General features: G+C 44.8%; 1 protein-coding gene across 2 annotated transcripts in view; it reads left to right on the top strand.

Annotated features, from left to right (window-relative positions):
* SERPINB6 (serpin family B member 6) overlaps positions 1-14,854 on the top strand; it is a 35,685-nt gene that overhangs the window by 2,582 nt on the left and 18,249 nt on the right. Inside the window, exon 1 of one of the 2 annotated variants that reach the window (XM_025891248.2) lies at positions 11,073-11,357. The exons of the other annotated variant lie outside the window; for it this stretch is intronic. The gene's annotated coding sequence lies outside the window, so the exon portion shown is untranslated. Of the gene's footprint in view, positions 1-11,072; positions 11,358-14,854 lie in introns of those variants that run through there. 2 annotated transcript variants of the gene reach the window in all.

Raw genomic sequence — 14,854 nt, 5'->3', positions numbered from 1 at the left:
TGGTCACCAAATGTATGTGGGGGATTTCAAATCTACACCAAGCAGTTCTCCACAGCACCGGCTGAAGTCCTATAATGTAACTCAATTCTAGCACATTCTACCTGGAGATCATGTCAGGTCCTACAGGTTAGAGGCTCAGTCCCACAAAACTGCCTCACCTCCCTCAGCTTCAGATGCCAGTTGCAAGTAATAGGTTCCCAGGTTACCCACAATTCCTGTCCAGTTTGGCTACGGATGGGAGGTTCCCATGATGTCCCCCCACCCTGAGCCCACCCTGGTTTGCTTAATTTGTTAGAGGGGCTCACCAGAACTCAAGGAAACACATTTCTCAGTTTATTAAAAGATAGATAAAGGATATAGATGAACAGATATAGGGGCGTCTGGGTGGTTCAGTTGGTTAAGTGTCTGCCTTCAGCTCAGGTCATGATCTCAGGGTCCTGGGAATGACTCCTGGGATCAGCCCCAGGTTGGGCTCCCTGCTCAGTGGGGAGTCTGCTCCTCCTTCTCCTTCTGCCCCTCCCCTTCCACTCATGCTCTGCCTCTCTCTCTCTCTCTCTCAAATAAATAAATAAAATACTAAAAAAATTATACAAAGCGTCCTGAGTGCAGGAGCTTCTGTCCTTCTGGAGTTGGGGTGGGATGCACCACCCTCCCAGTGTGGATGTGTTCACCAATGTGGTAGCTCCCCAAACCCCATCTTGCTGGGATTTTTGTGGAGGCTTTATAATGTAGGCATGATCAGTCACTAACTCCACTTTTAGCCCTTCTCCCTTCTGAAAAGGATGGGGGGTGGGGCTGAAAACTGCAAGTTTCTAATCATGGCTTGGTCTCTCCAGTGACTGGCTCTCATCCAGGAGCCACCCAGGACCCCACCTAGAGTTGCCTCATTAGAAAAAGACATTACTATTACCCAGGAAATTACAGGGCTTCAGGAGCCCTATGTCAATAATGAGTCAACGACCAACTATTAGAACAAAAGATGTTCCTTGTGTTCTTATCACTTAGGAAATTACAAAGGTTTCAGGAGGTTCCTTGTTAGGAGCAGGGGGTAGACCAATATATATGTTTTGTTATCTCACAATATCTATTTGATATCTTGAGGTCAGGAACCTTATCTTCTATCATCATATTGCCAGACCTTGGCGTGGCTCCTGGCCTATAGTAGGTGCTCAATAAAAGTTTGTGGCGTGAATGAAATAATTAGTCATACCACCAGTTAGGACATCACTTACCATTTCATGGATGCCAGGTAGTTCATATAATAAAGTTATTAAGGCTGATGAGCAAACATTAAGTTATCAAAGAATACCATTGTAAATGATCTAAAAGACTTTGCTCATCATATTGCTTAGATAACTCATAGGATAAGAACTCCCCACAGTCCTTGTGAGCATCTTCTATTGCCTTTGGAATTTGTGATGGCCCTGGGAGAAAGTATGTATGTCACACGATAGTGATAAGGTGATAGAGCTCCTCCCTCAGCCCTTGATGTTTCATCCCTGTGGCTCAGCAAATAGTTACCTTCCTCATGAGGGACTGAGGTTCTCCAACTCAAGGTGGATGGGCACCTAGAAAGTGATGGAACTGCTTGCCCTTGTTTAAAAAGAATGAAAATGTTCTGACCACTTTTCACCAAGTATAAGTAATGAAAATGCATATCTTGTGTCCCTTTTTGCTTTCATTCTATGATGAAACCTGCATTTTGAAATTAAACCTCCTGCCCTTTGTGCAAAATCTAGTGCATCATCATGGGTATCCCACTCCTTGAGCACTAAGCTTGCCCAAGAAGACACTCCTCTGAGTTTCCAAGGTCACTGCTCAGTAATACAAATCCTGGTTTCAGCCGGTCTCCCCAAGCACGCCCTGTGATAGGTGACAGGTCTGGAGGGGATTTTTACAACTTGGCACAAGCCACAGACTGGCTGAAGTTACACTCATAACTGTTGAGCCCTGCTCTCAGCCGTTTTTGTTTGTTTGCTTGCTTTTTAAAAAATTTTTAGGAGCTTCATTAGTATAGGGCCTGGTCGGGACTGCTCTGGCCCAGCACACTAAGTCTCTCTAGGCTGGCATTTGAGGAAACAATTTCCTTGGGCTTCTCATACAAATCCATCCAGCTCCTTTCAGCAATGACCTGGACCTCAGGGTCCAGGTGGCCCAGAGCTAGGGGCACCCTATTCCAGGACAAAGGGTTCCCATTCACCTTTCTTTTCATTTGCATTCTGAAATGGATCACCCAAGCGATTCCAGACCACCTAAGAAGACAAGCTTCTCTTGTGAGGAAGAAAGAAAGGGGAAAAAAAGTAAGGGGGGGGCGGGAGAGGAACCTCTATTCCGTTATTTAGCTATTTCTTAAAATCATATGGTCATGAATATTAAAAAAATCTCCAGAGTAATAAGATTCCCTTGATTTAACTCAGATTTTAAATAAGAAAGCATGATTTCAAAAGAAATAAGTGAATAATAAAATGAATGAAGTAAGAGAACTGAAACATACATTCTGAAAAACTCCTTCTGGACTTCAGGTAGAGCCATTCACACGGTAGATGAACCAGCTCTAAGCCCCTTCCAATGGGCCCTTCCTATGGCCCCTCTTCCTAGGGACACCTGTCTTTCAGGTACTAGGTTAACATGTTGGGCTGGAAAGTGCAAATTTCATCTGAGCCCTTGGATTAAAGATGGCCTAAAATAACAAAGAATAATTGTCAAGACAGAAATAAGCAGCGTTGCTTTGCTTCACCCTCATACTCTTGACCAAACAATCATTTTTCCATTTTAGGTTTTCTTTTAAATCAGACAATTTCCTAGTATTTTCCTGGTTATTCCTGACTGCGACTATTCAGAAGGCAAATGGCATGTTCAACTCTGTTCAGTCCTTAAAACACAGCCGTCCTTCCAGCTTACCCCCAGCTCTACCGAGCCCTCTTAGCTGTCACGGCGGTTTCTTCAAAGAGTATTCTAAGACAGCTGTTTCCACCTGTCTCTTTTTATCTTGAATTGCACTCACTTTATTGGTTGTCCTGCCTGTCACTAAGGTAACTATTGACCTGGGAATGACAAGTGGCCTCTCCCTTCTTTAACACTCCACTTCCTCCTACACAAGCTTCTAATGCCGTTGACCTCACTCTCCAATGTCCAGCCTCCTTTGCTCTTCTGAGTCTTCTTTGCCATGTGCTTTTCCCCCCTAGCAATCTTTTAAAATGTTGGTTGCGGGCGCCTGAGTGGCTCAGTCATTGGGCGTCTGCCTTCGGCTCGGGTCGTGATGCCAGGGTCCTGGGATCGAGCCCCGCATGGGGCTCCCTGCTCCGCGGGAGGCCTGCTTCTCCCTCTCCCACTCCCTCTGCTTGTGTTCTTTCTCTCGCTGTCTGTCTCTGTCAAATAGATGAGTAAAATCTTTAAAAAAAAAAAATGTTGGTTGCTATTGCCTCGCCTTCTGTCACCAGACAGATGCCTTTCTGATCAACAAGCTTGGCTGGGCCGATGCATCCCTCTTCTGGCTTCTAGCCCCCGGGTCCCGTAGCTTTGTATTTATTTCTACCACTGTTCTGGACATCATCACCTAAACGTATCACAAGCACTATAAAGCCCTTTTGACTCAAATTAATTCTTTATTTGACCCCTGAACCTATCCTCCTCCCCTGATATTCTCTCTTTCTGTTAATTATATCATCTTGTATCCTAAGATGTAGAATACTAAGTCATCTGGAACTCCATTATTTTCCTTGTCTCTTACCCCCAAATCCACTTGGGCATTCTATCCTATGATTTCTGCTTCCTGATTAGTTCCCTGCCTCACCAGCATCATTGTTGCCAACTACATGGGCTTAGGCCCAAATGGCCTGTGCTCTGGATCCCTAAAGCCAACTCCTAACAGACTCCTGGGGCCACTGTCTTCTGCATCCAAACCATCCTAAAGGCTGATGCTAGAGTCAGAAAGAAAGGGAAGGAGGGAGGGAGGGAGAGTAGGGAAAGGAATGAATGAATCATGTTATTCCTCTAGTTAAAATTCTATAATGGTTCCCCATTGCCTGACCAATAAATCCCACACTCCTTAGAATGCTGTAAGGAGGGGCGCCTGGGTGGCTCAGTCGTTAAGCGTCTGCCTCTCTCTGTCAAATAAATAAATAAAACCTTAAAAAAAAAAAAGAATGCTGTAAGGACCCTTTCCAGGCCAGCCCTACCTTGCCCATCTAATTCTACTTACCCGCACTGTGACAGAGACACCACATTCACATAACTTTTATTACATATATTGCCATAATTGTTCTATTTTATTATTAGTTGTTAATATCTTACTGTGCTTTCTTTATAAATTACACCTTATCATAGGTATGTATGTATAGGAAAAGATATAGTATACATAGGGTTTGCTACCAGGCAGTTTCAGGCCTTGGAACAGGTCCCACCACTACCGAATGTTGCAAACACAATCTCCCTTTGCATCCGTCTGAACTGCTGAAAAAGGGGAGGACCATGTTTTATTCAGTCTTATTTCTCAACTTCCTTGAGACCTGATACTGTCCACTGAAAGAAAACCAACCTCAAAGTAGGTTAGCGAACGCTTTCTTCATTGTCTTCTTGAGGACTCTAGTCCAGGAGGCAGTCTTTCAGACTGCTCAGAAGAACCGCTCCGAAGCTTGTTAGCTGGAAGGGGAAAGGGGCACCTGCTTGCAGTCAGTGCTCTGAATACTTGTGCACCACAAGGTATAATTTGTTGTGGTTGTAAAAAGTAAGGTTTCCTGATTTACACATAGACCTGAGAAAGACCCTTAGGTTCTCTAAACACATTATATTTCGGTTATAGCTGATGGTTTAAACATGTTGCTTGCCTGCCTTTGCTGAACTGGTTTCCAGTTCTTCCTGGTTTTGCTTCCTCCTGGAGGTTGGTTCCAGGAGGCTGTAACCTACTGTAATCAGTCACCTCCTGCAGCTTCAGTTCCCAATGCAATACTCAGTATAGTAAATGTTTAATAAATGAAGCTTGGGGTTTTCCAGCTCTTCTATCTAGTGGGGCTTCGAGGGTATGAATCCACTGGGGGAGGATTTACAAAATACAGGCATCTGAATGTGAAAAGAAGTTCGTGGTTAAAAAGAAAAAATCACCTTTTCTCAGTTTTAAACACGGGATGATAGGAAACTGTAAAGGAGCACAGGAGAGTACTGCCTGTTGCATCTCTCAGTCCTTTAGCCTCATAGATGAGTTCTTTTAATTGTGGAAGTTGGAGAGGCAAATCCATCCTGGATTTTCCCAAGAATTCCAGTAAGGACTAAGAAAGTCAATATTAGGTCTATTTTGAAGGACCATGGATTTACCTCAGTTGCAGGACTATGGTCACATGTTAGAGAAGGAAAGCCAGGGGGGATAAGGAATCTTCTCTAGTACGGGGTCCCTAGGAGTCTGGAAAGAAAGCTGGAGGATGTTCACCCTGAAAAATATTCCAGTGTTGGTGCCTAAACCTCTGCTAAGGTATTTGAGGAAAGAAGGCAGATAGGTTTTATTTATTTATTTTTCCAGGCAGTTAGGTTCTTGGCCTCAGTCCCAGAAAGCACTGGGAGGAGACCCAGCTCTCTGCGGTGAGTAGAGGAGCGAGGAGGCTGGTGGGAGCCTGGTGGGAGCAGTGCTGGCCAGCACTCACAAGCTGGGTTGTAGAGGACTCAGAGTCTTGGATACTCCCCAAACTTTCCTTAAAGAGAAAACGCAGAGAAGCCGGGCATCTACCTCTCAGCTCCTTTGATGTTGTTCCAGAAGCTTTTCTGGGGTAGAAAAAAATCGAGACCTCACCTTAGTTTTCCAAATGTTTTTCTCCTGGGAAAGGGGGTCACCAGCTCCCAGAGGAAGGGAGTGCATGGCCTTTGTTCACCCACTGCCCGCTGACTGGATCTCTGCTTCTTACATTTTGCTCACTTTGGGCAATGTCTTATTTTATGTTTCTTAAGTTTATATTTTAATTCCAGTTAATACACAGTGCCGTATTAGTTTCAGGTGTACAATATAGTGATTCAACAATTCCATACAACACCCAGTGCTCATCACAACAGGTGCACTCCTTAATCCTCATCAGCTATTTCACGCATCCCTCCACACACCTCCCCTCTGGTAACCATCAGTTTGCTCTAAGAGTTAAGAGTCTATTTCTTGTGGTCTCTCTCTTTTTCCTTTGTTTTGTTTCTTAAATTCCACAGAGTGAAATCCTATGGTATTCGTCTTTCTCTGACTTATTTTGCTCAGTATTATATTCTCTAGCTCCATCCATATCATTGCAAATGGCAAGATTTCATTCTTTTTTATGGCTGAGTAATATTCCATTGTGTATGTATATACATGACATCCTTTTATCCATTCATCAGTAGATGGGCACTTGGGCTCCTTCCGTATCTTGGCTATTGTAAATAATGCTGCTATAAACACGGGTGCATGTATCCCTTTGAATTAGTGTTTTTGTATTCTTTGGGTAAATACCCAGTGGTGCGATTGCTGGATTGTAGGGCAATTCTATTTTTAACTGTTTGAGGAACCTCCATACTGTTTTCCACAGTGGTTGCACCAGCTTGCATTTCCTCCAACAGTGTAGGAGGGTTCTGCTTTCTCCACATCCTCTCCAACACCTGTTGTTTCTTGTGTTGTTGATTTTAGCCATTCTGACAGGGGTGAGGTGATATCTCATTGTAGTTTTGATTTCAGGGTGTGGTTTTATTGGCCTCTTCGATGACCTGTCACTGGCAGAAGACAAGTTTACATTTTGTCCTTAGCAGGGATCGACCTTCCACCAACACCCTCCATGTTCATGACCTCTGTTCTCTTGCTGCCAACCGGGTCTGTCTTTCAGAAGTGACCTATGACCTGAACATGAACATGTCAGTCAAGTGACTCTCCAGGAGCGGCTGCTACAATTTCTTTGAAAGAACATTAGGTATGCAGAACTATTAAGTATTGTGATATTGCTAATAGGCCACTGCCATGTTATTTGAATAACTTTTATATTGTTTGTAGGAAACATCGCAATGCTTATGATCTGTATGGAAAACCAAATAGATGTTAGATGGTTGCCCGGAAACTTACATTATGTACTTTATGGGGGGGACAGCGGTTCTAGTTCTGGGCCAGTCTCAGAGTTTTGCACTGCAGATGTGTGGTAAATATCTATTTAATTAAATTGGGTTTGATAAGGAATCGACCTAATCAGGGATGGTTCAATCCATTAGGGTTTCTTTTTTAAACTCATTTAAGGCCCCAGGTGACTATTTAGACACTTAGTCTTGCTTGGCTCATTTACTGTAATCTGATTTTTAAAAGGCATGGCTAAATCAGTACAAATCCATCTTTACCACTGAGGTCAAGGTGGAAATGTTCTACCTGTTTTATGGAACTTAGTTCCAGTTAGTCCACACAGCACTGAGAATATATATAGAGAACAACAGTATTACATAACATAAATGTCATGGTCACAGGTTCCAGTTAATGAGAGGAGTTTCCTTTCTTTTTTCTTTTTTTAAGATTTAATTTATTTATTTGACAGAGAGAGACACAGCGGGAGAGGGAACACAAAGCAGGGGGAGTGGGAGAGGGAGAGGGAGAAGCAGGCTCCTTGCTGAGCAGGCGCCCGAGGAGTTTCCTTTCTTCTTCTTTTTTTTTAAGATTTTATTTATTTTATTTATTATATTTTTATTTATTATATTTATTTTATTTATTTCTTTGAGAGAGAGAGGAGCGCTCAAGCAGGGGGAGAAGCAGAGGGAGAGGGGGAAGGAGACCCCCTGCTGAGCAGGGGGCTCGATGTGGGGCTAGATCCCAGGACCTGGGGATCATGACTGAGCTGAAGGCAGATGCTTAACTGTCTGAGCCACCCAGGCGACCCTCCTTTCTTCTCCTTTTGTAGTAGGGTTGAAATGTCAGCAGAACAGAATGCATTTATTCAGGATGATGTTTTAGTTACTGTTCTTTGATCTGGTCATGGGTGAGTTACTGTTCTGTACACTCATGTCAAAACCAAGTTGTGTTAAATGAGCTGAATTCAGGTTGCCACATGCTTTTGAATGGGTTTTTGTCAATCTATTATTTCCAATATTTAAAAGGGGATTATTTTCAAAAATAAAACACAGCAAAATATTTACCTGTAATAATCCCAAATTCATAAGTAGAATGAGCTGTGTGTAGTATCATAATCAAGATTCTTGGTTAATCTTTATTTCCAATTTACTGATTATAAATTCAGACTGCTTTATAAACACCCAAAGAGTTCTGTTTACTTTTATCTTACATGGAGTACCAAAGTCCTTTGAAACTGAAATTGAACCAATCCCCCATCCAGGGAAGTTTGGGGAAATAAAATGCCACACTATTGCCAAGAGTCAGAGCTATATGTTTTCAGTCAGGGTTAACAACAGAGACCAATTAAACTGGGATTGGAAATAAAAGACATTCTCTGGAATCAGATCTTTTTTGTTGACAACACTGCTGTATTTGGAGTGAATTTTCTAAACTTTAGACACCAGTGAATCTCCGAGTACTACTGAGCAACAACTGTGTGGGTGGCCTTCGTCATATGCCCTGGGATAGTCTTGCTTTCTATCTTCACTGCCCTATCTTCCTCCGGCCATTACTTGGGGCTGAAACGAAACTAAACAAATTACTGGAAGAAAACCTTGGTGAACTGTATAGTCTAGAGAAAGACTTTCTAACTATGACTCATGGGTTAGAAAGTCTTAGTAGTTAGAAAAAATCTAGAAGCAGTAAAGGAAAAATCATTAAATTTGACTAAAAAAAAGTATGCCGAAGCCACCAGAAACAAAGTCAGAAAACAGGAGGAGCTGGGAGAAAATATTTGCAACTTATATCACAGAGGACTAGTGCTACTTTATAAAGAGCACTTAAGAACCAAGAAAAGGGGCACCTGGGTGGCTCAGTCGTTAAGCGTCTGCCTTCAGCTCAGGTCATGATTCCAGGGTTCTGGGATCGAGCCCCGCATCAGGCTCCCTGCTCAGCAGGAAGCCTGCTTCTCCCTCTCCCCCTCCCCCTGCTTGTGTTCCTTCTCTCGCTGTGTCTCTCTCTGTCAAATAAATAAATAAAATCTTAAAAAAAAACAAGAAAAAGACCATACAATTTTAAAAAATGAACAAAAGTCATTTTGTTCACAGGGGGAAATAGAAAAGAGGCAATGCTTTTTTTTTTTTTTTTTTTAAAGAGAGAGCAAGAGCATGCATGTGCACGCGAGTGGGGGCAGAGGGAGAGGGAGAGACAGAATCTTAAGCCCCACACAGAGCTGGATCTCATGACCCTGAGATCATGACCTGAGCAGAAATCAAGAGTGGGATGTTTTAACCAACTGAGCCACTCAGGCGTCCTGAGGCAATACTTTTAAACATATGAAAGAGATGTTCAGCTTCACTCATAATAAAGGAAATGGTAATTAAAATGACATGACATAACATTTCTCCCCTATCAGATTGGTAAAAATCCAAAGATGTCCAAGTATCCCTGTGGAGAGGAGAAGAATTTGACAATAACTAACAAAAATACGTGTATTTGTCCTTTGACCTCGCAATCCCATTTCTAGGAATCTAGGAATCTGGATTGATGGATATCTCTCCACTAATACAAAACAGTATATAGGGTACCTGGGTGGCTCAGATGGTTAAGCGTCTGCCTTTGGCTCAGGTCATGATCCCAGCCTCCTGGGATCGAGTCCCACATGGGGCTCCCTGCTCCTTGGGGGCCTGCTTCTCTCTCTCTCTCTCTCTCTCTCATGAAGAAATAAATAAAATCTTTAAAAAAAACCCACAACAGTATTTACACTAATATCTTGCTACTGAAAGTGTGGTCTATGGGACAGCAGCCTCGGCTACCTGGGAGCTTGTTAGAAATGCTCCACATTTTAACAATACCTCAGATTGTTCACATCTTGAGAAGCACAGCATTACGTTATTGGTGGCATTATGTGTAATGACATAAGGTTTGAAACAACCCAAATGGCCCATCAGTGACATGTGATGAAATGTGATGTAGCCATGAAAAGGAATAAGGATGCTCTCTGTAGCAAATACAGAGATCTCCAAAGTTTATTGTGGAAAAAAAAAGTTGTAGAACTACTGATAGATAAAAGATGGATAGGTAAGTAATAGAATGCCACCTTTTTGATAAGCACACACATACATATACATGTTTGCAAAAGGGCAAGCTGGAAAGACAAACCTGAAGCTAATAAAACTGGGTTGAAAAGGAATGGAGAGAATAAAGTTGGAGTGATACCTCTGGGTATTCCTTTATGTTTCATTACTCCAAAAGTAAAATCAAAACAGTCACAACTGGGAGAGGGATGGCGGGGTTTGTTGCTGCCATGTAGTGGGTAGGGAGGCCAGGGATGCTGTTAAACGTTCTACAGTGTCAGAGCACAACCAAGAATTATCCAGCTCAGATGTTCATAGTGTCCACGTTGAGAACTCCTGGCCTAGGGTAAGGATGGAGGAAGCACAAAACAGTTTGAGGTTTCCAAAATTGAACTCATTTTTAAAACGTGGCCTAGCATTTTCCCTTCCTCCAGTCACCTGAGCCCTTTCCATTCTCCAAGGCTGCTCTAAGATGGCAAGCGTGGATTTCCTACTCATTTATTTAATTTGTCAATACCCTGGAGTTAATTCACATGGGTCGGAAGACTACTGGAGTCTTTGAACACACAAGATGATCACGTAGAGTTTGTTCATTTAAAATTTCTGTCCTGGGCGCCTAGGTGGCTCTGTGGGTTAGCATCCCCATCTTGATTTGCGCTCAGGTCATGATCTCAGGGGTCCTGAGATGGAGCCTGGACAGGCTGGGCTCTGAGCATGGAGCCTGCTTAAGATTCTCTTCTCCCTCTGCCCACCCCCCCAAAAAATAAATACATAAAAAATAAATTTCTGCCCTGCACTGTACAACTTATGCCCATGTACCAGGAACTGGCACTCTCTGGTCACCGAGAACATAGTTCACGGTCTCTACAAAGCCAGGGTCAGGCGCTGGTGTGGCCGCGCTGGGCCAGCCTCCGACTGAAGACCTCTGGAGGGTCACGCCTTCCTTTGATTCACTTCCCGGGTGGCCCGGTGGGCGAGGTCAGTGAAACTTGGCCCAGCAAGGCGCCGCGTCCCTCCCGCGGCCCGCGGATCGGCGGGCTCCCGGGTGGCGGTCCAGGTGCAGTGGCGTAGCCGGCGCTCACCTGCTCGTCTCCCTCCACCGCCCTCCTCCGCGCCCCCGGCCGCCGAGCGTTGCTCGGCGATCCCGGGGTGGGCGGTGCGCTGGCTCGCTGCCCCGCACTCGCTCCGCCCTCCGGCCGCGCAGGTATTTGAGGTCCGGAGCCGTCCCCTTCCCTACAGACCGCCGACCCTCTGAGGTACGTGTGTGGTGTGGGACCCGCCCCGCACGCGGGGGTCTGTCCTCCGCCCCCAGGCCCGGAGAGCGCCGGAGGCAGGGTGGAGCGGCCGCGGCGAGTGGGGGCGCTGAGCATAGTCGCGCGGGGGTCGGGGGCTGGCGCGCACGGGGGCCGGGGTCGCGCGTGGGGACGGCGGGGCCGTGACCCTTGCAGTCCTGGCTGGGCGGGGATGGGGTGTGAGCGTTTGGGTTCGGGTTACTTTGAGACGTCCGGCGGTCTGGCGGACAGTGACGCCATCTGGTGAGTTGTGCACGGCCGCCTGGACCGGGACCCGCAGCCCCGCGCCCGCAGTGGAGGAAGCGGGAGCGGGCATGGGGACAGCGCCGAGCGTGCGGAACTGCTGCGCTGGGTCCCAAGGCCACAGGTGACCTCGCGCCGTCCCCCGCCACAGGTGACTTAGCCCGTCTGTCGGCTACAGGGAACCCCGCCCGCCCCGCGGCCTAGGCCCGCGGGGCGCCGGGCGTTGGGAATCCGGTGAGGGCGGGGAGTGGTGCTGGAGGCCCTAGACAAGGCCAGGGGTCGGTGCGAAAGGCGGCCTGATTCTGGCTGCCCAGCGCCTCTTCACGGAACCTGCGCCTTGGGCTTCCTGCCCACCGGTGTGGCCTGTGCTCGCTCGGGTGCTTCGCAAATTCCGCAGCGCTTTCCAGGTCACTCAGGCCTGCAGAGATACTCGTGAGCATCATTCCAGATCTTGTGACTTCGGCGTCTTTTCATTAAATTCCCCGCAGGCCAAATATTCCAAGATGTGGTGTCTAAGGGGCCAAGTGGACGTGGTAGAAATTTTAATCATACTTGGGGCTAGTACGCTAGATGGAATTGGCACATAAGTTACTTTCTTTCACCCTCTCTCCCCATAAAGCTCAGTTTTAGAAAAGAGAAGTATGGGAAATGAACAGTCACATGCTGCCAGGAATAAATACCTAGATGCTAGGGGGGAACTGGGTCAGTATTGGCACTTTTACTCCTTGGGTCAGTACAGCTGTACCTGAGGACAGGACTATGACCGACCGGAGCTACCTGCTTCTTCCCTGGTGTGGTTTAGGACTGACGTGGTGAGGTGAGAGGGCGAAAGTAACCTGTGGATTCAGGTCCTTCAGCATTGTATTGCTGAGTTAAGAAATGTGCACTGTGGTTAACATAAATGAAGCTGTTATCAGTACTATAGGGGTGTGATCCAGTAGTTCATGACTACTTTTGAGTGATTGTAGCCTTTCCTTTATGCCATCACAGAGAAAGGGTACAATTTTAGTCATACTTGGCCACATCAACTGACTATTTAAAATTATATGAGGCCATTTCCAATCCAAGGCATCTTATTATAATTCAGCATATACTATATAGTTAGCTCCACCTGGAACAGTAGAGTGAAATTAGAATGAATGGAATCACCATCCTTTTCTGTTTATACTAAGCACCCTACATCGCACTTGGTGTTTGTTGTAAGATCTGGAGAAGACCACACATCTTACATTTCCAAGCTTGCTGATCTGAGATCAGGCCTAGACATCAGAAGAAAGGAAATAGTGTATAATTCTATCCATTTGTTGAATACCAACTGGATGCCGGACATTATTTAATCCTCACAGTAAACCTGTAAATAGAAGGAATCATGTCATATTTACATATTGGAGAAATGCTGTTCAGAAAAGTAAAACACACACAGCACACCAGATAACATATGTAGGGACCAAGCAGAAGCCCAGGTCTCCGTTAAGCCAATCTTTAATTAGTTAGATTTTGTTGGAAATTAAGGCATCCTTAATCCAAGAAGACAAGAAGCACAAACAGTGACACTTTAAAAAATTAACACTTGATCCATTGAATCAAATCAATTGTGAACATTTATTGCTCAAAGTTACTGATAGTACTACAGGGAAAAATAATGGTGAGAGAATAGATTTGTTAGACGTGTTTTATACACACACACTCATATATGAAATTGTTCATTAATAAAACCTTAATACCCAGTTTTTATGTTCATGGATCCCACATTCTCAAGGTTGGAGGCTCCAGTACCTGGAAAGGCAGGGCTGAAGTACAGGGCTGCAAAACGGGGTCTTTTTAGAACATGTGTTGACAGATCTATTAGACCCCACCTGCTGTCCCTGACCCTGGCAACCAGGCAGCCACCCTCCCTGCCCTACCAGCCATCCACCAGGAGATCAGGTCTCACCCATATAGGATTTGATGCTCAAACTCAGGGACTGCCAGGCACTGGGTTGAAACAAGGGGATTACAGATCCAACAGAAATTCCCCAGCCCTACACAGCTTGCTTCCAGAACACACCAGCAGCCAGACCAGGGGGTTCCTCCATTTGCTGGACAACCACAACAAAAGCAACTGATCCCTTGAGCATACTGCAGCAAAGCCCCCAGCTGACTTCCTCCCCCTATAAACAATTTCCAACATTGCTTTGTGTTTTCCTCTTAAATGTGACAGATACCCAAGGATCGCCAGGCATTTGTGAGAAGCCTATGTATGAAATAGACCTAAATAAAATAAAGCAAACACCAACCACAATAACAAAAAAGACTCCAGAGAAAGAGAGATGGTGTAGGGAGCAGACGATAACTCAATAAAACTGTAATGATGTTCTCCAAGGAATTGGAATAGAGGGCTGTAAAGAAGGAACAGCAGAGAACAAGGAGAAGTCCTTGGAAATTAAAAATAAAATGGCTGAAATTAGAAAAAAAATCAGAAAAATTAGAAGATAAAGTCATGGACCTCTTCCAAGAAATGGAACAAAAATGTCATTGTGATGGACAATGCAAGAGAGGGAAGATCAGAGCAGTGTCTCTGCAGTAAGCTGACTTGCCCATCCCACAGTGTTATACAAATATCTTTTTCTGTGTGTGCTGTGACATGAAGGTGCTTAGGCAAAATCTGATGAGATCAGTCCAAATTTCTAGGACCTGACTAATAGGGGATACAGAAAAAAGAGAATAGAGTCAGTCTGGAGGGAACTAACAATTGCCTTAAAATTTTCCCCAGAGAGGAAGGAAAATTTGAATTGCTAGATTGGAAGGTCCCACCAAGTGCACAGCAAAATAAATAAACTGGGCCCATCTTAAGGACACATTGTGACATTTTAGAATATCAGGGGTAAGGATAAGATTTTATGAGCTTTTTAAGAATGGAGACATGGGGAAGGAGGGATGGAACTGGGGTCAGAATATCATCAGACTTCCCAACAGCAGGCTGAAGGCCGGAAAGCAATGTAGCAATGCGTCAGAAATTTGGAGGTAAAATGCTGTGCAGCTCATTCCAGACCCTGCCAAACTGTCAATTAAATGGAATGATAAAGACTTCTGGACATGCAAGAAGCCAAAATGTATGTATTCTGTTTTGGAAAACTATTGGACAATTTGCTTCATCAGAATAAGGGAGTAAACCATGAAGTAGGAAGACATTGGGGTCCGACACAAAGGATATTATTGGCAAAGAGATCTCTCGGAGA

This window comes from Callorhinus ursinus, unplaced genomic scaffold, assembly GCF_003265705.2.
Source record: "Callorhinus ursinus isolate GAN/ISIS: 27379988/994484 unplaced genomic scaffold, GSC_fseal_2.0 scaffold26, whole genome shotgun sequence".
Taxonomy (NCBI): Eukaryota; Metazoa; Chordata; class Mammalia; order Carnivora; family Otariidae; genus Callorhinus; species Callorhinus ursinus.
Note: the sequence above shows the minus strand (reverse complement) of the source record. Positions and strands in the feature narration are given on the sequence as shown.